Source organism: Miscanthus floridulus, chromosome 10, assembly GCF_019320115.1.
Source record: "Miscanthus floridulus cultivar M001 chromosome 10, ASM1932011v1, whole genome shotgun sequence".
In the NCBI taxonomy this organism is placed as follows: domain Eukaryota; kingdom Viridiplantae; phylum Streptophyta; class Magnoliopsida; order Poales; family Poaceae; genus Miscanthus; species Miscanthus floridulus.
This window is the reverse complement of record NC_089589.1, coordinates 137,615,262-137,642,956: the sequence shown is the minus strand read 5'-3', so window position 1 is coordinate 137,642,956 and position 27,695 is coordinate 137,615,262. Positions and strand designations below refer to the sequence as shown.

The 27,695-nt window shown below is 47.2% G+C and overlaps 1 long non-coding RNA gene across 1 annotated transcript; it reads left to right on the top strand.

Annotated features, from left to right (window-relative positions):
• Window positions 1-5,279: 5,279 nt before the first annotated feature.
• Window positions 5,280-6,064, top strand: LOC136485986 (uncharacterized). Its single transcript, XR_010766628.1, has 3 exons — window positions 5,280-5,482; window positions 5,574-5,775; window positions 5,871-6,064. It is a non-coding gene; the product is annotated as an uncharacterized lncRNA (long non-coding RNA).
• The last annotated feature ends 21,631 nt before the right edge of the window (window positions 6,065-27,695 follow it).

Genomic DNA, 27,695 nt, shown 5'->3' with positions numbered 1-27,695 from the left:
TAAAATTATATAAAATCCATACGAAGTCCGAAAATCACGAAACCCCGGTCGCCCCGCGCCTCCACCACCGCCGTCGCGAACCCCGCTGCCGCGCGCCCGCCGCTGCGCGCCTGGCCACCCCGCGCGCCCCACCGCCCCGCGCTCGACCGCCCAGCGCGCCCCGCCGCCCCACCAGCGCGCCGCCCCACCACGCCCAGTGGCGGCCGAGGTCGCGCCCTGCCTCCCTTCCTCGTCTCCGTCGAGCAAGGGGAGGTCGGCCGCCCCGGCCGGCCCTCCGGCGGCCCCCCCTCGCCGGCCTTCCTGCCCTGACCCCAGCCCCCAGGCCGCCCCCGTCGCCGGCTGCTGTTGGAGGGGAGGAGGCAGAGGGTGAAGTTGGAGGAAGAAGAGAAGGAGAAGAGGAGAAGGAGGAAGGGGAAGAAAAGGAGAAGAAGAGGAGAAGGAGGAAGGGGAAGAGAAGGAGAAGAAGAGGAAAATGAGAGAAGAAAGGGAAGAGGGGGAGAGGAGTACTCCAACGCCGCTCGACCTCGCCGGAGAAGAAAGTGACCCCCGCACCACGACGCCCGACTCCACCACAACCCTAGGTAAAACTCTCGTTGTCGGCTTTCGTGCCGTATGTGGTTGTGTGGGCCTTCATGCCGTAAGTTGATATGAGGGCCTTCGTGCTGTTGTGGTTGTCGGCCTTCATGCCGTTGTGAATGTCGGCCATCGTGTCATTTTTTTGCAGGTTTTGGAAACCTCCCTGTGCAGGGGAGGTGCTGCCAAAATTTTGAACAAACAATAACCTATTGTCTTTTTATGCAGGAGAAGAGTACGTCGGAGGGGACCCGGAGGACCCCGATCGTCTTCGTCGACGTCGTGGTTCTGCCTGCACTGCGTCGCCTCGCCACTACGTTGATTCGCCACTGCCCCGCTAGCCTTACTTCACCGACACCCTAGGTATAAATAACCTCTTTTTCCGCATGTCTGTCGTAGCCCGCGCGTAACCCAGTTAGGCGTCTCCCATCCGAAAGAGATACGGTCGTAGGTATGTGGATCTTTGCGTATCTGCGACCGTATCTGTTTCGGATTGTCCATGTTTTTTGGACAGCCCGTGGATGCATAGATGGGTTAGTTTCCATGGTCCGCTCTGGTCCAAGGAGTTTTGGCAACACCTCCCTGTTGTTCTCCGGATACACACTCTCCCTTGCAGGACGTGTATCGGGAGAACAGCGGGGAGGTGCTGCCGAAATTCTGTCTCGGAGAGGAGCGGAGCATGGAAACTGACCTCATCTACGCATCCGCGGGTGGGATTAGGACCTATCCTCACCTATTAGACAGTAGGAACACCGCGTAGATGCAATTGATGGTCACAATACTCTATGCTGTAAATGTTAAAGGATGGAGGACCGTCAGTGGATGTACATGGGCTGGAGAAAGCGGGAGTGACTACGACTATGAATGGGTAAAGGGGACAGATGGTTTCTTGAAACATGCATTTGGCCCAGGAGCAAGAGGACATTCTCTAGTTTGGTGTCCCTGCAGCAAATGTGACAACAGGAGAAAAGTAGACGAGAAGACCATGGGTAGACATCTTGTGTTCAATGGTTATATGCCTAGCTACCAGCAGTGGATCTACCATGGTGAAGCAGATCGTATAAGAGCGGAGGTGGTGAGACCACGCCTCGAGGCTTTTGATGATGATGCCGGGGTAGCAGACATGCTAGATGACGCCCACCAAGCTCACTTCGCTGAACGACGTGAGAAGGAGGAGATGGAGGAATCCGCAAAGGACTTCTACAAAATGTTGGACTCGGCACAGAAACCCCTTCATGAGCGTATAATGATTTCTCAGCTGGATGCGATTGGACGCGTAATGAGGTTGAAGGCCGAGTTAAACCTGAGTCGAGAAGGCTTCGATAAGATGTTGGCCGTGTTTGGCACCATGCTACTGCAGAAGCACACTTTGTCGATGAACTTGTACGAGGCAGAGAAACTCCTTCGTATGCTTAAGATGCCGTATGACAAGATACATGTTTGTCCAAAGGGGTGCGTCCTATTTAGGAAAGAACACAAGGATGTAAATTACTATCCAAAGTGTAAATCCTCTAGGTACCTAGAGGTAGACTCTGGTGATGGTCAGAAGAAGCAGCTTTCGATCCCCGCGAGAGTGCTACGGCACCTTCCTTTCCTACCGAGGATCCAACGGCTATTCATGACTGAGGAATCCGTGAAATAGATGACATGGCATAAAGATGGCAAATAGTACAATCCTGGGAAGATGGTACATCCGTCTGATGCTGAAGCATGGACGTATTTCAATGACAAACATCGTGACAAAGCAGCTGAGGCCCGTAATGTACGTGTCGCGCTGGCAACAGATGGGTTCAATCCTTATGGAATGATGGCTGCCCCATACACATGCTGGCCCATTTTTGTTATCCCCCTCAATCTCCCTCCCGGCATCTCCTTTCAACGGCATAACGTATTCTTGTCGTTGATAATTCCTGGACACCCGGGGAGTAATATGGGTGTGTTCATGGAGCCTGTGATTGATGAATTGATCCACGCTTGGGAGAAGGGGGTATGGACATACGATCGAGCTACAAAGACAAGCTTCAAAATGCACGTTTGGTACCACTACTCCCTGCATGACTTCCTGGCGTATGGGTTATTCGCCGCCTGGTGTGTTCACGGGAAGTTCCCATGCCCAGTATGCAAGGAAGCCGTGAGGTTCATTTGGTTGAAGAAGGGTGGCAAGTATTCGTCGTTCGACCAGCATCATCAGTTCCTCCCTCTAGACCATGAATTTAGAGAAGACATCAAGAGCTTTACAAAAGGTGTCAAAGTGACAGACCCTAAACCGCACTTGAGGACTGGTGCCGAGGTTCGTGTTCAGATAGATGCTCTTGTGCCCAATGAAGAAGGTGGTTTTGTGGGATATGGTGAGGAACATATATGGACTCATAAATCCAGCTTGACGAGGCTCCCCTATTTCGATGACCTTCTTCTGCCACATAACATTGATGTAATGCACACTGAAAAGAATATCGCCGAAGCACTTTGGGGAACTCTCATGGACACTGACAAGTCTAAGGACAACGTTAAGGCTAGAGTGGACCTAGCGACGTTGTGCGATAGACCGAATCAAGCGATGCAGCCTCCTAGTGGCCGAAACAAGAACTGGAAAAGGCCTAAGGTCAATTTCGTCTTGCAATTCGATCAAAGGAGGGAGGTACTAAAATGGATCCAGATGTTAATGTTTCCAGATGGATATGCAGCGAATCTTAGCAGGGGAGTGAACTTAGGCACTCTGCGAGTCAACGGGATGAAGAGTCATGACTACCACATATGGATTGAGCGGCATCTTCCGGTGATGGTCCGAGGCTATGTCCCTGAGAGTTGAGCTTTTTCTTCCGCCAGCTTTGTGCCAAGGAGATATCTCGGACCGTCACTCAGGACTTGGAAAAAGCGGCACCTGTGTTGCTCTATAAGCTAGAGAAGATCTTTCCACCCGGCTTCTTCTTGCCGATGCAACATCTGATTGTGCACCTCCCGTCAGAGGCACGTTTGGGGGGGGGGGGGCGTGCAGGCCCGTTGGTGCTATCCAATCGAGAGATGTCTAAAGACTCTTCGCAAAAAATGTACAAATAAAGCCAGAATTGAGGCTTCCATTGCAGAGACATGCCTTCGGGAGGAGGTGGCAAACTTCACAACGCTATACTACAAGCCGAACCTTCCTAGCAATCATAATCCACCCCCTCGTTACAATACTGGCGAAAATGAATCGACCCTGAGCCTTTTCCAAGGCCAACTCGGCAGCGCAAGTGGATCAACCCCAAAGCTATTGGGAAATGAAGAGTGGCGCAGTATCATGTTATATGTGTTGAATAACCTTACCGAGGTGCAGCCGTTCATCAAGTAAGTTCTCAACGAACTTATTTCAATATGCCATCACTATTCTGCATCCAACCCCATTGATTCTCGTTCGGACAGAGAATTTGTTCATGAATTCTGGCATCAATCAAGGGATCCTACCTCGCATGAACAAGACACCCTTGTTTCACGGGGTGCGGGAGCGGGGAGGCCTGATTTCATTTCTTGGTTCAAACAAAAGGTAATGTCCAATTTAGCTTGTACGTTCGATCGTCCAAGGTGATCGTACGTTTGATTAATATAACGATCTATCATGCTTCACCTTGCAGGCCCAGATCGATTCGTCCATGAGTGACGAGTTGAAACAGGTTGCAAACGGTTGTGACGTTAGGGTGAAGTCATTTACCGACTATGACATGAACGGATATCGCTTCCACACAACAAGTTACGAGCAGATTCGGCCCAAACGAAAAACCACAAATAGCGGAGTTTGTACGCCCGGCACTGATGGCCTCGACTATCATGGTAGAGTTGAGGAAATCTATGAACTCTCATTTCATGGAGACGAACCTCTTAAACCTGTCATGTTCAAATGCCACTGGTTCAATCCTCGATCAACGAGACGAACCCCTCATCTTGGGCTAGTCGAGATTCGAGAAGATTCCATCTATCCTAGAAAAGATGTCTACATTGTGGCTCAACAGGCCGTGCAGGTGTATTATACTCGATACGCCAACCAAGACAAAGAGGATCTTAAGGGTTGGGCTATTGTGCACCAGGTATCTCCACATGGTAAACTACCTGCCCCAAATGATGATGATTACAACTTCAACGCAAACACATATGATGGACAGTTCTATCAAGAAGATGGGCTACCAGGCACGTTTGAGATAGTCTTACCCGAAGCAATCAAAATGGAAGTAGACAATGAAACGGTTGATGACGAGGTCGATGGAGATGTGGTGGTAAATGCCAAGGACATAGCAATGCTTGAGCGATTACTTCTAGGCAATGACGACGATGACAACATAGAACCTTCGGATAGTGTTGCCCATTTGGACAATTTTGACAGTGATGATGAGACCTATGATCCCAATCATGAAGATTATTCCTAATACATGTAATACTATGGTTTTTTAATTTGTGTTTTGTTTATATATTTTGAATCTATTTCTAATATATGTACTAATTAGTCTTGTTCATTCTTTGTGATTGCAGGTGATTGGACAAAGATGGTGAGCAGACGTCCACGCCGTGACACGCCCTCGGTTTACGGGAGAGACTGCCCTCTCCTTCGAGGTGAGGGGTCGTCGTCCGAGGCAGCGTCCGTAGGAGGTGACGAGAGGAGGACCAGGGGCAGCCGCCGCAGGAGACAGCGGTCTCCTCCCTCGACACGTGACAAGGTGTTGGAGGAGGAGCACGTGACGGCCATGGCCATGTCCTCATCGGAGGACGAGAGGGGTCAGCAGACGGGCGAGGGAGGCGAGGCGCTCGAGGGCGAGGGAGGCGAGGCGCTCGAGGGCGAGGGAGAGGGTACCGCTACCCGGACTCTCTACGAGCGAGGTCCCGCGAGCCTCCCTCCGGTTTCGCTTCCTCACAACCGCCCAGTGATTCGGCCTATGGCAAAGAGGTAAGTAACTATGGATGTTATCACAACTACTTCATAAGATATGTTGGAAATCTTAAGAGAAACTGATAAATTTTCTTAATCACTTGTGCAGGGCCTGGTTGGTTTTGTCGGGTACTCCAGCATGCACCCCTGCGAGCATCCTTGGTGTTTTGTGCAGGAAATGGTACCCCGGCATTGTGCAACTGTCCGAAGAGCCGGTGGTGCGGGAGCCGGCCTCCAACTAGGACAGGTACGCGCTGGTCACGGATGACACTTACCGCAACAAGCAGGAGCGAGTATTGGCGGAGTTTTGGGTAAGTCTCTCTCGCACAACATTGCTTAATACATCGCATTCATTGGTTAAATCTTTTATTGAAATAATGAATGGATACATCGGTTTTGTATGCAGAAATATTTCAAGGCCGAAGAAGGACTTGAGGCCCAGGCGGATCGGGCGGCTGCCGCAGCTTGTAGGAAGTACGTCACCGAGATGCACCACCATGGGCGCGTCCAGGCCCACATAGACTACTACAGGTCGGTACTTAGGCAGTCCCTCCCCAAGCCTCAAGCAAGACGGATTACGCTGACCCGGGACCAGTACCTTGAGGTAGGCGAATAACATTCATAATGATTCGTTTTGATATTAAGTAGGTTCAATTTCATTTTCTTATATGTCAAATACTCGATGACTTGTAGGTGATTCCGTGGTGGTGCCGATCGTATCCCGAGTGCTGGGCCATGATCGTGGACAAGTGGTTATCACAGGACTTTGTTGACACGCACGAGAGGCAGCGGGAACAGCGTCTGATGAGGCAAGGTCCAACTCACCATCAAGGCAGCCGTAGCCTCCCCGGATACAAACAAGCATACGTAAGTGATTTCTTTCATTTATTTTGACGCTCAATTCTACTTGATTTCTCACCATCTTCCCGTCTTTCTCGCAGGAGGCTGCGCACCCGGGCGAGGAGGTCTCGGAGTTCTCTGCGTGGGCTATGTCCCACATGGGTAGGGCGTCGTCCTCTATCTCCTTCGACCTGGCTGCCCCGCCCCAGGCGTACTCCGACCCGAACGTGTACACTAAACTCCAAGAGCACACGTCAACGGTAAGGGAGATCTATGGGGAAGATTACAATGTGCGCACTGAGCCCATTGATGCAGAGGCGATCATGAGGCTCGGAGGAGACAAGAAGCACGGGCGGCTGTGGATTGCAGACGGCGCCATCGACTCCACCACTGTTCCCTCCCTCGACGCTATCTGAGCATGGAGCACGAGCTCCAGCCAGCCCATACGTCCACGGCCTTCTCCAGCACTGCAGCAGGTCCAAGCACTTCAGGTAATTCCTGTTTTACTCGTCGTACGTAGATATTTACACACCTAAATTAGATTTGCATTACTGATACATTGGAGTGAAATATTGCAGGCCGAGTTGCAAGAAACAAGAAGGCAAAGTCAAGAGCAGAACGCGGAGCTGACCGCACATCTGCAGGCCCAGAAGGTCGCGTTCGAGGCCGCGCAGAAGCAGATGGCGGAGATGATGGTGATCATGCAAAGTTTTGGGCAAGCATCGGGTGTACATGTACAGTTTTCAGCTCCTCCATCTCCTACTCCTGCAGCTACTCCTATAAGTATGAAAGTTTACTTTTCGCTTGTGCTTTGCATGTATGTCGGCCTTCGTGCCGTTGTGGATGTCGGCGTTCGTGCCGTTGTGGATGTCGGCGTTCATGCCGTCGTTTCTTGTAGGTTTTGGAAACCTCCCCATGCAGGGGAGGTGCTGCCGAAATTTTCAATTGAGTCTAATCTTTTTGTATTCCTAGATTACTAGATGCAATCTCTAAGTTCCAAAACTGTTTTCCCAGATTACTCACACATGCAATCTCTGCTCCTTTGTGCAGCTTCCGTCCGCGGGTTCCAATCAACCCGCTAGTGCGTCACCGGGTGATCCTGCTTTTCCTTCACCATCGTCTCATAGGCTAGCTTGATGAGGACTCGTGCTAGGTGATGTGGTTGGACTTTAGCGTGATTTGTGATTTATGGTTGTGACTTGTGCTTGGATTTCATTAACTTGTCGTAATAAACATGTGAATGATGATGAACATGTGACTTATCGTTGTAATATATTGTGATTTGTGGTTCACAATTATGGTTGTGATATATTGTGAGAAAATGGGTTCTGTGTGATATATATATGTATATATATGAAATGCTTGTGTCGATGGAATGCAAAAAACAAAAAAAAATTTAAATTTCTGTCTCTTTGCCGAGGGCAATGACCAAGGCCCTCGGCAAAGAAGGGTCCTTTGCCGAGGGCCCTAGCAATAGCCCTCAGCAAAGATTTTTTTTGAAAAAATCCTGAAAATTTCTTTGCCGAGGGCCAGGGAGCAGGCCCTCGGCAAAGGTTTTTAAAAAAAATTTCAAAAAAAAACTATTTCTTTGCCGAGGGCCGGCCCTCGGCAAACAATTTTTTTTTAAAAAAAACCTTTGCCGAGGGCCCTGGCAATAGCCCTCGGCAAAGACTTTTTGAGAAAAATCCTGAAAATTTCTTTGCCGAGGGCCAGGGAGGAGGCCCTCGGCAAAGGTTTTTTTTTTAAAAAAAATTTATTTGCCGAGGGCTGGCCCTCGGCAAAAAAAATTCAAAAAAAAAAAACAATTTCTTTGCCGAGGGTCGGCCCTCGGCAAAGAAACCGCCAACGGCGCCGGCGCGTGACGGCTTCTTTTCTTTGCCGAGTGCCCGATAAAGGGCCCTCGGCAAAGACCCCTTCGCCGTCGTCTTTGCCGAGGGCAGCCCTCGGCAAAGCCTTTGCCGAGGGTTTCTGGTCCTCATGCGAGTCCAGTAGTGTTGGGTGTTCACATGTTTAGTATCGTAGAATCATCTTGATACAATGGAGTCTGAATTAAGAAAATCTTACTGTTTGCGGTTAAATTGGGCTGCCCCCCTCAAATTATGAGGACGAGACCATGTGGTGCTTAGAAGTTGTGTTGCACTGGACTGTGTCCGTTGTTTGTGCCGAAGCTAAAATCGACGACACAAATTTCATGTTTATTTCAGGTTGATTTTTCGTGATGTATTTGGGCACTACACTAGGATAGATCTTCCCCGTATATAAATATAAAGGATCACGGTCGATTGGGCTATGCACTTGATCAATCAGAATAACTTTTAACTTTTGTCCTTTAATTTTTATCTGCTTTTGCACTATGCTCCATATATGTTGTTCTACAAGTTTCTCGTTGTAGTCTGGCAGTTCTAGGTGGTTGCCGACTCCACAACCCTTAGTAGGTCTCCCAGGCGGGCCCTTCCCAAGAGGTACTGATAGGTCTTTGGGACGAAAATCAACCCACTGGATAGTTCGTCGGCAACCACCCGCCGGTCCAACGCTCACATCTGTCGTTGCCAGTTGCCAGACAGTCCTATGTTCAGTTCAGCAGGCGCCAGCAGTGCAGGGTAGATCGCTTGGTTCTTGTAATTTCGGCACTGCTAGACCGTCCATTGCGTTCATTTTGGCGATCTGCCATCCACACGTCCTAGCGTTGTGGGTGTGGTCTTTACTGCAACATATTTTTTGGTGACTCCACCGGGCAAGTTCGCAATCAAATTAGGCTGGCCAACTCAAATTATGAGCACAGGACTGTGTCTGATGTGCGCGTCCATGTCGAGTCCGAGACGGAGTCATTTTGATGTTTGTTTTGGGTCAGCTTTTCATGACATATTTGGGCTACCCGCTACACTACATAAAGATAACTTTTACCCTATGAAATTCCATAACAGAGGTCGACATTACGTACTGCTGGAACCACCGCTTTAATGGTGCTGTTGGACTAATGAAATTTAGGAAAGCAACTGCTGTACTGCACACACAATTAATTAATTACATACGTGCGAACGGGGAAGGTGCAAGGAAGTCGCAATAATATACTGATGCAACCCGTTGTGTGGTCTCAAATACTGTGTGTATGACAGGCAGCTGTAGATCCAGAACCTGTTGATCAGCTTACTGTTGCAAAGATAGCTACCCATCAGAGATGCTCGCATGGATTTGTTGCTTTCCGTCAAGGAGAGCAAGCAACCATGATGGAGTTTGTTGCATGGTTCTCTCGGAGACCTCGTGAGTTCCCCATTCAGACATCAGGTCTGGTTACAGTAAAGCCTGCTAAGCTTCGCAGGAACTGATCTCTTCCTCTAAACTTGTTTGTGTTCAATCAATTGGATGCTGTTTCTACTTTTCTCTACTTTAAAGTTTAAACCACTCGTTCTGAAAATGCGCTATCTAATTTGTATGCTTGGTAAAATATTTAAGGAAGTACAGAACCTTAGATATACATTCACCACTACAAACCATTTTTAGGGGTTCCCTATTTTTATAGAGATGGCTCTATCAATAACCATTTCTAAAAATGGTTCTAGAGAGGGACGGCTTCAAAATCGGTTTTCAGAGACTATCGTTATTTCTAGTTGCACAAAAAAATATCCTCTATTTTTAGACATAGTTGGGAACAACAACCACTTCTAGAATTGTGATTTCTATATAGGAGACTCTCTATATGCTTACTAAATGCTAGGAATAGAGATTTTGCTGAAAAACAATCCTCCAACAGCTTCTGTAAATGCTTATCCAAATATAGCTATCTTATATTCTACATTTTTCGCTAGCCAAAAACAGAAGGCTAGAATGACTCTCTAGAGTACGAACCAGATATAGAAGAACTTTTGAAGAGTGGAAAGTTAAAGAAAACGGTTTTTACATAAATGACTCTCCAAATAATGATTTAGAGAGTGAGATTTAAAAAGTCTCTTAGAGATGCTCTAACAATCAATTTCCAGAGCCGGTTGGAAACATAGTCTGCTTATAAAAATAGGTGAGGCAGAAAAAATCATAACTTGTCCATATCAATTTGAATCTAGAAAAACTGTATTTCAAGGTTTGAAAGCTCGAAGATATCTACAACCACTAGTAGAGAACAAACCTTTGATCCAAGGGCCAAACCAGGCTCTAGTCCCGGGAAATATTGCGCCCGGGACTAGAGATACCTTTAGTCCCGGTTGGTGGCTCCAACCGGGACTAAAGGTCCCTGCCCAACGGCTCCTGCGCCAGGCCGTTGTGGCAGGGGACCTTTAGTCCCGGTTGGAGCCACCAACCGGGACTAAAGGTCGACCTTTACTCCCGGTTGGTGGCTCCAACCGGGAGTAAAGCTCTTGTCCCGGCTAGTGGCGTGGCCCGGGACTGGAAAGTGACCTTTAGTCCTGGTTGGATCCACCAACCGGGACTAAAGGTCCCCCCTATAAATCCTGCTGGCAGTCTTCTTCCTCACCGAGCCTGCCCGAGAGCTTCAGTTCAAATTTAAGCAGTGTTCTTGCTCTTTCTCCATCCATTCTTCGATTCTTCCATCGATTTCTTCGATTCCTCCGTCGATTCTTCGGTTCTAAAGGTTACCAACTTCATACTCTCATGTTTCACCATTGTCTTATCTCATTTTGTTCACTATATATATATGGTTCTCTATTGTGGTTTTTTTCATTTGTAAGCAATTTGAGCTCAAAATCACTTCAAGCTTGCATATTTACATGAAGGAAGGTTAAAGTAGCTATTAAAAACTAGTATTCACCGTTCATTTGTAGCATGCATAGCACACTTCATTGTTTAGAGATATAGAGAATTTTAGAGTTTTTTTAATTTTATTTGTTTATAAAATGATAAAGTTATAGTGTATTAAAAAATGAGTATAGAGAGTAGATGGCAACTGCTTCTGGGTCCTCGGCCTCTCATGGGTTTCCAAAGCGACTTAGGCCGGGCCTCCCACTCATTGCATACGGCAAGTGTTGTGATGAGACGAAGATTGTGATGGAGTACCGAGTGAAGAAGGAGGGTCCCAACAAGGGTCGCATTTTCTACAAGTGTCCGGATCGCAATGTGAGTTATTTTATCGTATTTAATGACTATGGTTAGTTTATACCTATTTTCATGATGGTTGTGCTTAAAGTTCTAATTTTCTATTTTAATTTCAGTGGGATGGCACTGGATGTTCAGGCTTCTACTGGGAGGAAGAGTATGTTGAACTCGTGCAAAAATATCTTGCACAACAGGCAGATATGGCGGCTAATGAGGCAGTGATCCAGCCGAAGAAGCCCAAAGATGTTGAACAAATGGGGGATCTGTCTGTTTTAGTTGGGATTGGTCGCGAAATCCTTGTGCTGCTGGAGTGCATTTTAGCTTTAGTGTTTTTAGTGGTAGTTGGGATTGTCTACATTGTAGCGAGGCTTTCTTAAATTTATAGCTTTTGTGGTGGTATGCATGTTGTATAATTAACTAATTATGTTCTAGGTTTTAATACGGTATTTATGTCATGTAATGCAGATGAGTCGGCATTGGATGTACAATGCTGATCGTCGCTCCCAAGAGGTCATGGATGGCGTGCATTCTTTGTTACGTGCGGCCGAGGCAAACAAACACGATGGTTTCATGTGCTGCCCATGTGCCGTATGTAAGAATACGATGGAATATGCTAACTCAAAGACTCTTCATTCACACTTGTTCAAGTCGGGTTTCATGCCAAACTATATTTGTTGGACGAAGCACGGAGAAACCGGAGTTGTAATGGAAGAAGGTGAAGAAGAACAATGGGGCAATGATGACATTTTTGCTGAATATGGTGCCTTCAATGATACTGCAATGGGGGAAGCTGAAGAAGAGGTGGGGGCAAAGGAGAAGCCCGCTGAAGAAGAGGTGGGGACAGAGGAGAAGCCCGCTGAAGAAGAGGTAGGGGCAGAGGAGGAGCCCGCTGACGATCTTGGTCAGGCCATTCGTGACGCACAAAGAGAATGCAAAAGTGAAAAGGAGAAGATCAAGTTCGACCGCATGCTAGAGGATCACAAGAAATTGCTATACCCAACTTGTGATGTAGGGCAGAAAAAGTTAGGTACGACATTGGAATTGCTGCAATGGAAGGCAAAGAATGGTGTATCTGACAAGGGATTCGCGGAGTTACTAAAAATCCAAAAGAAGATGCTTCCGAAGGATAACGAATTGCCCAGCACTACGTACGAAGCAAAACAGGTAGTCTGCCCTTTAGGATTAGAAATCCAGAAGATACATGCATGTCCTAATGACTGCATCCTCTACCGTGGCACGGAGTATGAGAAGTTGGATGCATGCCCTGTATGTCATGCGTCGCGGTATAAGATCAGGCGAGATGACCCTGGTGATGTTGAGGGCGAACGTCCCAAGAAGAAAATCCCTGCCAAGGTTATGTGGTATGCTCCTATAATACCACACTTGAAACGTCTTTTTAGAAACAGAGACCATGCAAAGATGTTGCGATGGCACAAAGAAGACCATAAGGTAGACAATATGTTGAGACACCCTGCTGATGGGTCCCAGTGGAGAGCAATCGATAGAGAATTCCCTGAGTTTGCAAGTGACGCAAGAAACTTAAGGTTTGCTTTAAGTACGGATGGTATGAATCCTTTCGGGGAGTAGAGCAGTAGTCACAGCACTTGGCCTGTTACTCTATGTATCTACAACCTTCCTCCCTGGTTATGCATGAAGCGTAAGTTTATTATGATGCCGGTGCTCATCCAAGGCCCAAAGCAACCTGGCAACGACATCGATGTGTACCTGAGGCCACTAGTTGAAGAACTTCTACTTTTGTGGAACAAGCCAAGTGTACGCGTGTGGGATGAGCACAAGCAGGAGCACTTTGACCTGTGAGCATTGTTGTTCGTAACAATCAATGATTGGCCAGCTCTAAGTAATCTTTCAGGACAATCAAACAAGGGATATAATGCATGCACACACTGTTTCGGTGACATGAAAGGTATATTCTTGAAAAAGTGTCGCAAGGTCGTGTACCTTGGGCATCGACGATTTCTTCCTGCAAATCACCCCATAAGAAAGAAAGGCAAGCATTTTAAAGGTAAGGCAGACCACCAGACCAAGCCTCGCAACTGAACTGGTGAGGACGTCCTCGATATGGTCAATGATGTGAAAGTAATATTTGGAAAGGGACCTGGCAACCAACCTGTTTCGAAGGACTCCAACGGTCACGCACCCATGTGGAAGAAGTCCATATTTTGGGAGCTACCCTATTGGCAAGTCCTAGAGGTCCGCAGTGCGATCAACGTGATGCACCTGACGAAGAATCTTTGTGTGAACCTGCTAGGCTTCAAGGGCGTGTATGGGAAGCCTAAGGACACAATTGAAGCACGACAGGACCTGCGGTGTTTGAAAGAACGAGACAACCTGCATCTAGAGAAGACAGATGATGGACGGCAGTACTTAAGTCCTGCCAGCTACACTCTTAGCAAAGAAGAGAAGGACAGCTTGTTTGAATGCCTAGATAGCATTAAGGTACCGTCTGGATTGTCCTCGAATATAAAGGGTAGAATAAATGTGCCAGAGAATAAATTTGGACACTTAAAGTCCCATGACTGTCGCGTGCTCATGACTCAATTGCTTCCAGTTGCATTAAGAGGAATTCTACCGCCAAATGTACGTCTAGCCACCGTGAAGCTATGTGCATTCCTCAATGCAATTTCTTAGAAGGCAATCGATCCAACGGATCTAGCGAAACTATAGAATGATGTGGTTCAATGTCTTGTCAGCTTTGAGTTGGTGTTCCCTCCTTCCTTCTTTGATATCATGACACACCTCCTAGTTCATCTGGTCAAGGAGATTACTATTCTCAGTCCTGTGTTCCTACACAACATGTTCCCCTTTGAGAGGTTAATGGGAATCCTGAAGAAATATGTTCACAACCGTGCTCGGCCAGAAGGAAGCATCGCCAAGGGCTACGGAATAGAGGAGGTCATTGAGTTCTGTGTTGACTTCATTCCCGATATTAACTCGATTGGTGTTCCTGAATCGCGACACGAGGGGAGACTAAGTGGAAAGGGGACACTAGGGAAGAAAACATATATTGGTAAGGGTGATGATTATTTCAATAAAGCACACTACACAGTTCTACAGAACTCCTCCTTGGTAGATCCGTATATCGAGACACACAAGAACCTCCTCCGATCTGAGTTCTCAGGGAAGTCTGAAGCATGTATTATGCGTCAGCACATGGAAACTTTCAGCGACTGGTTGCGAAAAGAATGTCAGGGTGATGAGAGTATTGATGAGGAGCTGTATTTGTTGGCTAGGCAGCCATCGTGGCATATCCTCACATACAAAGGGTACGAGATAAATGGGAATACATTTTACACAGTAGCACAAGATAAAAGGAGCACCAACCAGAACAGTGGTGTCCGCATAGATGCCACCGACCCTAGTGGGAACAAGCAAACATACTATGGCCGCATAGAGGAGATATGGGAACTAGACTATGCATCTCATTTTAAGGTACCTTTGTTCAAGTGCCAGTGGGTAAAGACGACTGGAGGCGGCGTAGCAGTCGACATCCAGTATGGAATGACAACAGTGGACCTCAACAATATTGGGTACAAAGGCGAACCGTTTGTCCTTGCGAAGGATGTGACTCAGGTGTTCTATGTCAAGGACATGTCTACAAAACTAAAGAGAGGGAAAAACGACAACCACCCAATCAATGATGAGCCAAAGCGCCACATAGTTCTTTTAGGAAAAAGAAACATCGTCGGAATCGAAGACAAGTCAGATATGTCAGAAGATTATGAAAAGGATGACCGAATTTCACCCTTCACAATGAACAAAGACCCTAGCATCTAGCTAAACGATGAGGACACTCCATGGTTACGGCGCGATCATAACCAAGGGACATACGTCAAGAAGAAGTTCATTACTATGCCCACTTGATATATATATTGATGTTCAATAGTGTGTATTAGAGATATTATGTAATAATTGTGAATTTATGTTTGATGTTGAATTATGTCATGTTGAAATGATGTGAAAACAAATTTATGTTTGATGTTGGGATTATGTCACGTTGAAATGATGTGAAAACAAATTTATGTTTGATGGTGGGATTATGTCACGTTCAAATGATGTGAAAACAAATTTCCAGTCGAAACACAAGAGTTTTTCTGAATTTAATTAAACACTATATTTTTGCATTATCGAAATAGTAATTTAAACACTATATTGTGTTTTAAAACGTGTTAAAAAATTAAAACTTTAGGTCGCATAATTTTCCTGTGTGCAATAAAGCAAAATAGAATCTATATTTTTTTAAAATATTTTTATGTCTTTTATTTAATTTTCTGTGCAATTAAATATCCTTTTATCATTTGTGTAAAAAGAAATATATTAAAATCCTAATGAATTGGCGGGCAGCGAAACTGCAGTTTGGCCGCCCGCCAAAAACCTTTAGTCCCGGGCGCCACCACCAGCCGGGACTAAAGGTTACCTTTAGTCCCGGGCGCCACCACCAGCCAGGACTAAAGGTTACCTTTAGTCCCGGGTGCCACCACCAGCCGGGACTAAAGGTGTGACCTTTAGTCCCGGGCTGGTGGTGGCGCCCGGGACTAAAGGTCCTCTCCCTTATATAGCCTCTGCGCCCGCCCCGGCCCCTCTTCTTCTCCCTCCCCACTGCCGAGCCAAGCCCTAACAGACCCGCCGCCGCACGTCCGATCCACCGCCGACGCCGCACCTCGCGAGCGCCCGCACACACACCGGCGCCCCACCGCCCCGACGTCGCACGCCTCGACTAAGCGCGCTCGCCGACGCGCCGCCCCCCGACCACCCCGGCCCGGCGCCCCAACGCCCCACCGCCCCAACGCTTGGCCCTGATGCCACACTATGGCCCGGCCCGATGCTACACCGCCCCTGACGCCGCGCCACGCCCCTGACACCGCCCCTGACGCACGCGCGCTGTTGATGTTTGACCACCGATAGCCTACCACGGGGGTCCCCGGGGTAGTATGTTCGGGCTTCAGCGTATGCGGAACTCGACGGTTAACGCAAGAGACAGTCGATTTATCCTGGTTCAGACCCTCGATCGTTGATCGAGTAATAGCCCTACGTCCAGTCGGTGTTAGCCTTTGCGTTGAATTGATTGTGAAGTGTTGTGTTGTACAATTGTTGTCTTGAACCCCTGATCTAAGGAGCCCTGCCCTCCTTTATATAGTCAAGAGGCCAGAGTCCTAGTCGGTTTACAATGTAGAGTCCTAGTAGGATTACAGGATAATACTACTACTAAGATTACAGGGGAAGAATCCTAGTCAGGCTAGTTCTTCTCCCTTCCTTGCGCGGTACCCCGGGGGTCCCGCACCGACAAGCCCCCGAGCACTTCATGGTTGAGTTCTGGAAGCCTCGTCTTGCTCCTTCAAGTCTTGCTAGATAGGAACGAGCGTCGTCCGAGTGCTTTTTGAGCGAAACCGTGTAGCGCTTTGTGAGACCTTCGAGTGGTGTGTGCTTTTTGAGAAAAAAGTACATCTATCTGGGTGTAGCCCCCGAGCCTCTTGCTGTTTGGAATAAGGAGCTGGAGGATTTTGTTTTGAAATTGCTCTGATTCTTCGTTGAAGGGATCCCGAGCATGTACCCGGGTTCTTTATCATGAATGAACTTGGTTATGGTTTGGTCCAGGTTCTTCTGTCATAGGGTCATGAAGTTGTTTGTCTTGAAGAAGTTTTTCGAGTGACGTGCGCTTTTTTGAAGAAAAAAGTGCACTCACTGAGTGTAGCCCCTGAGCCTCTTGCTATTTGGAACAAAAAGTTGGAGGGTCTTGAATCTAAGTTGTTCGATAGAACTGTATACCTCTCCTTTTGCAGCCCCCGAGCATATATCCGGGTTGTTTTGTTCGGGAAGAACTCGGATGCAGAGTCTTGGCGTATTCTTTGGTAGTCTGCTGTTGTCAGATGTAGTTGTATGGTGGTGGTTGAGTGTAAATGCCTTTTCTTCACGGGTTGTACTGTGTTGGTATATTCTTCCAAATATGCTCGTGTTCGAGTACTGTTCCCTCTCGCCTGAGTCTTCTATTATTGAGACCTGTCTTTTCACTGTGTCCTTTGTTAGGCTTATTTCGTTGGTACTCCTAGTCCATGTGCACCGCTCCTTTGATCTATAAATACCCTCCCGGAGTGCTTGTTTTCGTCCATTGAACATTCTATTGAAAACTTTGTGGTCATGAACATGGTAGTTTGTGAAGTAGAGCAGCCCCCGGGCATGTTTTGTAGTTCCTGTGTGTCTTGTCGTAGTTGGAGGAAATCTTGTGATAGGGATTAGAGGTAGGCTAATCCCGCAGCAGCATTGTACCAGGATGTACGTGGCGGTAGTTGGAGGAAGTCTTGTGATGTGGGCTTCGTTCCTTCATCTGGCAGTTCTGGGTTGATCGTCGTCGCCTGTCTTGAGACTGTCCAGTGCAGATCAACACCATATCCAGCATCACATCGGTCTTGGGTAGACAGATGTCTGCCGGCCTTCTCTGCTCCGTGTTGTCCTGCCGTGCTGCTGATTTCCGCCTTGGATGCGCTGCGTCTGTCCTTTGAAGAAAACAGTGTAGCCGATGGTGGTTTGTCCTACCGAGTAGCAATTTGGGACACGTAGTCGTTCCAGAGCCTAGCCGTGTCCGGGTTCCTCTTTGCTACTTTGCCTTTCATGGTACCGAGTTCGTTGGGTCTTGTAGGATTTGTAATCTTCTATTTTTGAAGTTGCTTGTAATGGAGAAAATCTTGTCATTTATTTTTCTGCTGTGGTCCTGGTTGTTCATCAGATTCCTGAGTTGTTTATGTAAGAACCGAGTTCTTATGTTCCTTGTGAGGTAGCCCTTCTCTTCTTTATGGCTGACGGGTTGTTTTTTGCAGCAATCTGGTAACTCTGCCGTAGTGCTGGATGGATAAGTCTGAAATCTGCCCGTTGAATTGTACCGTTGTGTGGATTTGTGCCCTCCATCATTTTAGCTGCGTCAGTAAATGGACCGTTTCATTCTCACACGTTGCTTTAACGGGCCTGGTGGGCCGTTTTTATCGCTGTAAAATCTATTTAACGACCCTTCATCTTCTTTTTCTTTACTGTCCTTCTCTTGCCTTAAAAAACCCTAGCTCTCAGAAATCCGCCGTCGCCATTGCCGCCGCCGCCTTAGTGCCGCCGTCCAAACTTTCTCTTCCTCTAGTTCCTTTTTTGCCTCCGTTAGTACATGGGTAAGAAAAAAGCCGCAAGCAAGTCCCAGTCAACCTTCGTGGACGAGGAGTCTTCACTCCCCGTAATTGAGAATCAGGAGTTCGTGGCCATGAGGGCTGCCCAGAAGTCTTGGCCGGCTCCAACAACAACCGAAGAGCAGCTTCGCGAGCTTGTCAGCGATGGCTTGATTCAGAGCAAGGCCTTTGCTGAATGGAGAGTTCCAGGCGAGCATCGGGTCCCTGCCCCAGGTCCTAGTGAGATCGTTCTTTTTGTCTCTTTCATTCGCGCTGGACTTTGTCTTCCTGCCTCTGCCTTTCTTCATCAATTTCTCAACTATTTTGGGATTTGCCTGAATCATCTTACTCCTAATGCAGTCCTTCACCTTTCTGTCTTTGTTCATCTTTGTGAAGCTTTTCTTGGAATTCCCCCTTCTCTTTCTCTGTTTCTTTACTTCTTTCGCCTGAAACCCCAACCCTGCCGTGAAGACACCAGTGTTCTTGGTGGTTGTGGGATTCAATTTCGCCAGGGTCTTAAGAGCAAGTTCTTTGACTATGACCTGGTTGATTCTGTAAGGGATTGGCGTGCCGACTGGTTTTATGCCTCCAATCTTATCCCTTCTCTTGCTGTCCACTCTGGATCTGGTCCCTTAGCCAATGATCGATGGGATAAGAACCCTATGACGTCTGCTGAGGTTCAGGCAATCCAGCCATTCCTTGATAGGATTAGTATGCTAAAACAGCAGGGCTTGACCAGTTTTGGCATTGTCTCGAGCTTCCTTCGTCGTCGAGTTCAGCCTTTGAAGGAGCGAGAACACCTTGGCTTTGAGTACTCTGGGGCTGAAGATCCTTCACGTATGGTCCCAGCCCTTGAGTTGACCGACGAAGAGGTACTCGAGCGTCTCTAGAAGATGCTGAAAGGAGCAAATGTCGTCCCTCTTACCATCTTTGAGTTCTCTGCCAACAACCCACCTCCAGCTGTAAGTCATTTTCTCTTCGTCTGGGTACTTTCTGTTATTTGTACTGTATCCATTTTTTGCTTAACTTTTCCTTGTCTTGTTGTTTCATTCTTTTTCGTAGGAATTTGGGCGCAACTTTGTTGACCCGATCCCTCTTGATGTTCTCCCTGCCGTGGCGAATACTGGGGAGAAACTTGCCGGGGGTTCTGCGACCAGTAAGTTCCCAATCTCCATAGTGTTTTTTGGGGTTTCTTTCGGATTTGTTGATGTATATGAAGAATATGTTCCTTGTTTAGTCCCTCGAGGTCCTCGTAGTGTTTCGAAGAGGGGGCGGACGGATGGATCTTCATCTGGTCTGCCTGCTTCCAAGAAGTCTCGCAAGCCAAGTGCTCATCCAGGTACTCCAGTTGTAGCTAGCATGCTCTTAGGTGAGCATATTTAATACTCTCTGTTCCTTTGTTTTCTTGTTTTTCATCTTGAACCGAGTACTTTTGTTATGTTTTAGCGGGTGCCCTAGTGACCTTGGTTGAGACCGAGGGGGAAGAGGATGATGAAGTACCCCTCGTCATGCGGCGGTGAGTTGTTTTCATATTCCCCTGCAGTTGAATTTCTCCTCTTTGTCTTGACTTTTAGTCTTGATCTTGTTGTAGTAACCGGACTTTGGGTATGGGCTCTTCTAAGGCTCCTGCGCCGGGTTCTTCTGAAGCTCCGGTGTTGAGTCCTTTGGTAGCTCTAGTTCCGAGTTCTTCCGTAGCTCCGGCGCCGAGTTCTTCCGAGGCTCCAGTACCGTCTTCTTCCGGGGCTCCGGTACTGGCTTCTTCCGGGGCTCCAGTATCGGCTATACCGCCCCTGCCACCAAGTGGCGGGGACGTCTTTGCCGCCGTGGTTCCTCCTGTGAGGTCCTCTTTTTGTTTTGCGAAGAAGAAGGTGGCTGGGTGAGTGGGTTCTGGCTTCACCTTTTTGCTTCTGTTCTCCTTTTCTCTTGTTCTTATCGGCGAGTTCTTTTATTATCTTTCAGGCCTTCGTTATCTCCCGTCCCTCCGTCGGCTTCTTCTCAGCCCTCCGTTGTGCCATCGAGTATTGAGCCTCAGGACTTGCAGCACATCGCTGGTGAAGTGGTTGCGGGGGTGACAGGTCTTTCTGGTGGTGATGCTGCTGCTGGCTTGGTTGCCCCAGAGGTGACCGTGGCCATTGCGGTGGGTCCTTCTGAAGGATTAGCCTCTTCTTCCCGGGAGATTGCTCTGGTCGTTCCTTCTTTGCCTCGGCCGGCTTCTCCTTCTCCTTCTCTTGCCTCTGCTGGTCCGCCTTTTGCAGATGATGTGGTGCAGCAGTTTGATGCTACACATCGTCTATCAGAGTTAACTGCTGCCTGGGGAAGCTTTGCGACTTCTTTTGGAGAAAAGCTCCAGGTAAGTTTTTTCGCTGTTCCTTCTTTGGATGTTCGCTTTTCTTCTGTCCTCATTCCTTATTTTTCTTTGTCTCTTCTTGCTCAGTCCTTCTCTCACGATCATACCGGCTTCTTTTTCTCGTCTGAAAATGAGAAAAAGTTGTCTTCTGAAGTGAGCACCCTGAGAGCTGATCTTGACCTCCTCCGGGCCGAGATGGAGATTGAGCGTCAAACGCATCAGGAGGAGGAGAAATCTCTTTGAGCTCGGGTTGTTGAGATCGAAAAGCAGAGGGATGCTGCTTTCCTGGAGGCTCAAAAGAATTCAGAGGCCGTGAAGAACTTGGAGGCCATGAAGAAGGAGTGCAACGGTATTGAGGGTTCTTTTTGTTTCTTTCCGCATTCAAACTCTCCTTTCTGCTGACTTGTTGTTTGCTGTCTCGTCCAGCTCTCTGGGTTGAAAAGCAGAAGCTCTCGGAGGGTGTTGAAGAAATGAAGACTCTTGTTCGCACAAGTCACAATAAGGCCGAGGAGGTAATTACTCATGCTGAGGAGGAATTCGCGCTTGCTAAGTTGATTAGGCGTGGAGCTGATAGAGATCTTGTGCAGGCCCAAAAAACTATTGAAGATTTGTCTGGCAAGTTGGCGATGGCTACTGAAAACTAGAAGGCTTTGTGGAAATCCTTTCGTTCAGTAGCCGACGTTCTTCGAACTCCAGCGGATGACGGGCAATCTTGGGCTCAGTTGATTCCTCGAATTCCGACTTGTTTCCAAGAGTTTGTGAAGAGGTGCGCTCAACTGTGTACCAAGAATGTTCTGGCCCTGGTCCGGGTTCTTTCTCCTGCGGCTCCTTTGTCCAAGATAGCAGAGGAAGCTAATAGTCAAGAGTACATTGATGCCGTTGAGAGGATGGAGCCTGATGTTGAAGACTTAGCTAGCAGAATAGTAGATAATCTCAACATTGTTCTCTCTTCTCCTGATGATGAGGCTTGATGTATTTGACCTTTAGGCTCGTGCCTTGTAATATGACATCATGCTTCTTTTGAATGAAGACTTTTGTTGAGGGTCTTTTCTGCCTGGATGCTTTGCTTATTCCTTGGATGATTTGTCCAATTGACTTGCCAAGTACTTCGTCTTATTTTCGTCTTAGCCTTGTAAACAACTCTGCGCGTTATTTTTACAAACTTTCTTGATTTGCCGAGTACTTTTTTGGCCCTCTTCCGTGCCATGTAAATGACTCGTTATATGTAGGTCTTTTTGTTGACAACCTTTCCTGATCTGTCGAGTGCTTGTCTGGCCTTCTTTTGTGCCATGTAAACAACTCGTTATATGTAGATCTTCGCGTTCTTGGGTATCTCCAGTGTAGCCCCCGAGCCTCTTGCTATTTGGAACAAGTAGCTGGAGGGTCTTGTCTTGAAATTGCTGTGGTCTATGCTCAGGCTTAGTTTCTGTCGTTTTGCTTTTTTGATTCGGGTGTTAGCTTGTTAGCTACCCTCATCGGCAAGCTCAAGCATCTTTTCAGCTATTTTGCTTTTGGCCGGGATGCTCAGGCGTATTTTCAGCCATTTTGCTTTTTATTTCGGGTGTTAGCTTGTCAGCTACCCTCATCGGCGGGCTCAAGCGTCTTTTCAGCTATTTTGCTCTCGGCCGGGATGCTCAGGCGTCTTTTCAGCCATTTTGCTTTTTACTTCGGGTGTTAGCTTGTCAGCTACCCTCATCGGCAAGCTCAAGCATCTTTTCAGCTATTTTGCTTTGGCCGGGATGCTCAGGCGTATTTTTAGCCATTTTGCTTTTTATTTCGGGTGTTAGCTTGTCAGCTACCCTCATCGGCGGGCTCAAGCATCTTTTCAGCTATTTTGCTCTCGGCCGGGATGCTCAGGCGTCTTTTCAGCCATTTTGCTTTTTACTTCGGGTGTTAGCTTGTCAGCTATCCTCATCGGTGGGCTCAAGCGTCTTTTCAGCTATTTTGCTCTCGGCCGGGATGCTCAGGCGTCTTTTCAGCCATTTTGCTTTTTGTTTTGGGTGTTAGCTTGTCAGCTACCCTCATCGGTGGGCTCAAGCGTCTTTTCAGCTATTTTGCTCTCGGCCGGGATGCTCAGGCGTCTTTTTAGCCATTTTGCTTTTTATTTTGGGTGTTAGCTTGTCAGCTACCCTCATCGGCGGGCTCAAGCGTCTTTTAAGCTATTTTGCTCTCGACCGGGATGCTCAGGTGTCTTTTCAGCCATTTTGCTTTTTATTTCGGGTGTTAGCTTGTCAGCTACCCTCATCGGCGGGCTCAAGCGTCTTTTCAGCTATTTTGCTCTCGGCCGGGATGCTCAGGCGTCTTTTTAGCCATTTTGCATTTTAGAAACAACTCGGAGAGAGCCATGAGACACATGCTTGTCGAGAGATAATCATCTTTATTGATCATGAATATTGATGTGTTACAGTGATACATAGCGCTATTTTTGTTGATCATGAACGTTGATCTCCTGTGTCTTGTATACATATTTTACCTTGAGTTGTTTTTATGCGTAGAATCTTTGTAGCTGACTGGTGTGCCATGTATTGTTGACTTCTTTCCCGTCCTCAGCCATGAGCTTGTATGTGCCTGGTCCGATGACTTTTGTGACGATAAAAGGACCTTCCCATGGACTGAGTAGTTTGTGGCGTTCGTCGGTTTTTTGTATTCTTCTTAGTACTAGGTCTCCGACTTGTAATGTTCGAGACTGGGTGTTCTTGTTGTAGTGGCGTCTTAGTCCTTGTAGGTATCTTGCTGATTGCAGGGTAGCGTTTACTCCGACTTCTTCTGTACTATCGAGTTCTAATCTTCGGGTGTGTTCTGCTTCTCCTTCGTCGTATTGCTCTATCCTTGGTGACGTCCAGATCAAGTCTGCGGGTAGTACGACTTCTGATCCGTACACCAGGAAGAAGGGTGAGTAACCGGTGGCTCTGCTTATTTGAGTCCGTAGCCCCCATACAACCTTGGGTAATTCTTCAATCCATTTTGATCCATAGTCTACTAGTTCTTCGTACAGTCTTGGTTTCAATCCGGCTAGTATGAGTCCATTAGCCCTTTCTACCTGTCCGTTGGCTTCTGGATGTGCGACTGACGTGTAATCTATGCTGAAGCCACAATCCTGTGCCCAACTTTTGAATTCTGTAGCTATGAAGGGAGAACCCAAATATGTGATTATTCGATTGGGCATGCCGAAGCGGTGCATGATGTCTTGGATGAACTCGACTGCTTTGGCTACGCTGTATTTTGCTAATGGTTTGTATTCGATCCACTTGGTGAACTTGTCAATTGCTACAAAGATGTACTCAAAACCGCCTTTTGCTTTCTTGAGAGGTCCTACTTGGTCCAGCCCCCAGCAGGAGAAAGGCCAAGCGGGTGGGATGCAGATGAGGTTGTGGGCTGGCACATGAGTCTGTCTTGCGAACATCTAACAACTTTTGCATCTTCTGACGAGTTCTTCTGCGTCTTTCAAAGCGGTTGGCCAGTAGAAACCAGTGCGAAATGCTTTGCCGACTAGTGTTCTTGAAGCGGCGTGATTTCCACAGCAACCTGAGTGTATTTCGTCTAGGATTTGTTTGCCTTCTTCAAATGAGACGCATTTTAGGAGTACTCCTGATGATGCGGCTCTTCTATATAGCTTGTCCCCTACTAGGACATAATTCTTGCTTCTGTGAACGACTCGTGTGGCTTCCTATTTTTCCGCTGGCAACTTATTTTCTTTGATGTAATCAATAAAAACCTATGTCCATGAAGTGCTGATCACCATAATCTGGTTGTCTTTGGCTGTGAGTTCTGTGGTTGTCTCATCGGGTTGTTTGATAGAGGGAGCTGATAACTCCTCTATGAATACGCCGGGTGGGACCTTTGCCCTGTCGGATCCAAGCTTGGCAAGAACATCCGCTGCAATGTTGGAATCCCGCAGGACATGTAGAATTTCTAATCCTTGGAAATGTTTTTCTAGTTTTTGGATTTCTGCACAGTAAGCCCCCATGTTCTCTTTGGTGCAATCCCAATCTTTGTTGACTTGGTTGATGACTACTGCCGAGTCGCCGTATACGAGTAATCGCTTGATTCCGAGGGTAATGGCCACTCTTAGCCCGTGTATGAGAGCTTCGTATTCTGCTTCATTGTTGGTAGCTTGCCATAATATCTGAAGGACATACTTTAGTTGTTTTCGGTCTGGAGAAATTAGAAGGACGCCTGCACCGACTTCGCCTAGCTTGAGTGATCCATCAAAGTACATTTTCCAATGATCAAGGATGGCGTTTGATATGGGTTGTTGAATTTCTGTCCATTCGGCAACAAAATCAGCAAGGGTTTGAGATTTAATTGCTTTCCGTGGGGTGAATTCGATGTTGAGAGCACTGAGTTCAACCGCCCACTTGGATATGCGTCCTGTTGCGTCTTTGTTGTGTAAGATGTCTCCCAGTGGGAAATCTGTTACCACGGTAATCTTGTGGCTTTCGAAATAGTGATGAAGCTTGCGTAAAGTGATCAGCAGGGCGTAGAGTAGTTTTTGCACATGCGGGTACCGAATTTTTGATTCTGACAGTACTTCGCTGATGTAGTATACGGGTCATTGTACTTTATACACGCGCCCTTCTTCTTCTCTTTCTACGACTATCGCCGTGCTGACCACAGTAGAAGTTGCTGAAATGTATATCATCATGTCTTTGTCTTTCTTTGGAGGTGTGAGAACAGGTGAGGATGTGAGGTATGCCTTAAGTTTCTTGAAAGCTTCATTTGCTTCTTCCATCCACTCGAACTTGTCTGTCTTCTTTAGTAGTTTAAAGAAAGGTAACCCTTTTTCACCGAGCCTTGAAATGAAACGATTGAGTGCCGCCATGCACCTTAATAATTTTTGCACATCTTTGACGTTTCGAGGTGGGCCCATCTCTGTTATAGCTCGAATTTGCTTGGCGCTTGCTTCGATTCCATGATGACTGACCAAGAAACCAAGTAGTTGTCCTGAAGGAACTCCGAATACACACTTGTTTGGGTTTAATTTCCACCTCCACCTTTTTAGGTTCTCGAAGGTTTGCTTTAAGTCTTCAATCAGTGTATCTGGGTTCTTTGTTTTTACAACCACGTCGTCCACGTATGCTTCTACATTTTTGCCGATTTGATCACCAAGGCATGTCTGTATAGCTCTTTGGTAAGTGGCTCCAGCGTTCTTGAGTCCAAACGACATGGTCTTGTAGCAGTAGGCACCAAACGGAGTGATGAAAGATGTCTTGCTCTGGTCTTGCTCTTTTAATGCGATCTGGTGATACCCTGAATAGCAGTCAAGAAAGGATAATAGGGCGGATCCTGCTGTTGAATTAACTATCTGATCAATGCGTGGTAGCCCGAACGGATCTTTCGGGCAGTGCTTGTTGAGGTCTATGTAGTCGACACACATGCGCCATTCGTCCATGTTCTTTTTCTGTACTAGAACTGGGTTTGCTAGCCAATCCGGATGAAGGATTTCTCTGATGAATCCAGCCGCCATTAGCTTTGTGATTTCTTTTTTAATCGCTGCCTTCTTGTCAGGCAAAAATCGTCGTAGTCGTTGCTTCACAGGCTTGGAGCCTTCATTGACATCAATTCCATGCTCAGCCAACTCTCTTGGGACCCCTGGCATGTCGGCCGGCTTCCAAGCGAAGATATCCTTGTTGTCCCGAAGAAAGTTGGTGAGCGCGAGTTCCTATTTTGCCGTCAGGTGGGCACTGATGGTTGCCGTTTTTGAGGGATCACCGGTGCCTAGGTCGATTTTCTTGACGTCGGCTTCTTTTGGTGGTGCCAGGATGCTTGGCCTTTTAGCCAGTATCTCTAGTTCTTCTTGGCTTATTTCTGCGGCGATAGTGGCTATTTCTTTTCTTCCATCGTTTGCCTGTGCCTTTGCTGCAATTTGGATTGCCTGTACGTCACAGTCAAATGCGTGCTTTAAATCACTTTGAAGAGAAAGTACACCATTAGGTCCTGGCATCTTAAGCAGTAGGTACGGATAATGTGGTATTGCCATGAATTTTGCAAGCGCTGGGCGCCCGAGGATTGCATGGTATGATGAATCGAAGTCCGCAACCTCAAACTTGATGAACTCTGTACGGTAGTTCGAGGGAGTTCCAAAAGTGACGGGTAGAGTAATTTGTCCAAGTGGCATGGCTGCTTTGCCGGGTACTATGCCATAAAAAGGTGTGCTTGTGGGTGTAATCATCCCGGTGAGTTGCAGTCCCATCTTCCTTAGCGTTTCTGAAAAGATGATGTTGAGTCCGGCTCCCCCGTCGATTAGTACTTTGGTGACAGTCATACCGGCAACAGTTGGATCTAGAACCAGTGGGTAATGGCCTGCGTTTCCTACGCTGGTCCATTGGTCTTCTCTTGAAAATTGGATTGGATATTCTGACCAATTGAGATATCTTGGTGTAGCAGGTTCTGCCGCCATGATGGTTCGTAACGCTAGTTTTTCTTGATGTTTGCTTCTGGAATCTGGAACCCCAGCAAAAATTACTGCCACTGTTCCCCTAGATTTTTGGAATCCCTTGTCCTCAAGGTTGTCTCCTTCTTTTTTCTGATTTTCTTCTTTATTGTTTCCCTTGCTATCTTTTCTAGTGTACCTTTCGTTGAAGGTGTAGCAATTTCCGATGGTGTGCTTTCCGTTGGGGTGCAAAGGGCAACGTATATTCTCAATGTCGTCATATCTTCTGGGCTTGGTAAATTTCCTTGATTTGTCAGCCATTGCCACTGTGTTGTCTGGACCACGCTTTCTCTCCTGATGTCTGCCATTTCGAGGTATTTGCCTGTCCGAGTTGTCTCTATTGTTTCTATCCGGGAATCTTTCTCATGTCTTCTCCTCTGCAGTAATCATCTTTTCCACTGTTCTTCT